A 751-nucleotide genomic window follows, 5' to 3' on the forward strand; every position below is an offset into this window, starting at 1 on the left:
CATCATGCTTGGGAGGGTGGAGGGACAGCACAGGAGAGGAAGGCCCTCTATGAGGTGGATTGATTCAGTGACTGGGATAATTGGGATGGGAATGTCAGAGGCAGTGCGATTGGCACAGGACAGAGTGGAGTTTAGGGCTGTTGTACATAGGGTCGCTATGAGTCACAAGCGATTCGATGGCACATAACAACAACAGCAACACTCTCCTTTATAGGTTACTTTCTGTTTCTTCCTAGCTTCTTTCAGATTTTTTTTCCTTATATTTAATTCTGACAAATTCGACTATGATATGCCTTGGGATTTTTCTTCTGGGGTCTATTCTATATGGTATTACTTTAGCTTGTTGAACGTACATTCTCTCAATCTTCATTATGCCTGGGAAGTTTTCTTTTAGCAATTCTTCCACAACTTTTTCAGTACCTTTACTTGCTTCTTCCTGTTCTTGCGTTCTGATGACGCAATGTTATTTCTGTTGATGTTTCCCACATTATTCTTAGGTTTTCTTCTCTTGCCTTCTTTCTTGATTCTGCTTTTTGCTCTAGCAGATCTTTGGTGAAAATTCTATCTTCTATTTCACTGGTTCTGTGTTCCATGTCTTCAGTCTTTTCATGTGTCCCTCCATCATGTTGATAACATCTGAAATCTTGGACCTCATATTTTGGATCATGGTTTCTTGTTTTTCTAGTGCCTCTACTGCCTCATTAGTTTTATCTGTATTGTATTAGATTTTTGTTGTTGTTGTTTGGTTTTG

The 751-nt window shown here is 39.3% G+C and overlaps 1 pseudogene; it reads right to left on the reverse strand.

The window, feature by feature from the left end:
- LOC102865639 overlaps positions 1-370 on the reverse strand; it is a 7,691-nt pseudogene extending 7,321 nt beyond the window's left edge.
- Between the last annotated feature and the right edge of the window lie 381 nt (positions 371-751).

This window comes from Elephantulus edwardii, unplaced genomic scaffold (assembly GCF_000299155.1).
Source record: "Elephantulus edwardii isolate Elephantulus edwardi_28Jun2011 unplaced genomic scaffold, EleEdw1.0 scaffold00042, whole genome shotgun sequence".
NCBI classification, from domain to species: Eukaryota; Metazoa; Chordata; class Mammalia; order Macroscelidea; family Macroscelididae; genus Elephantulus; species Elephantulus edwardii.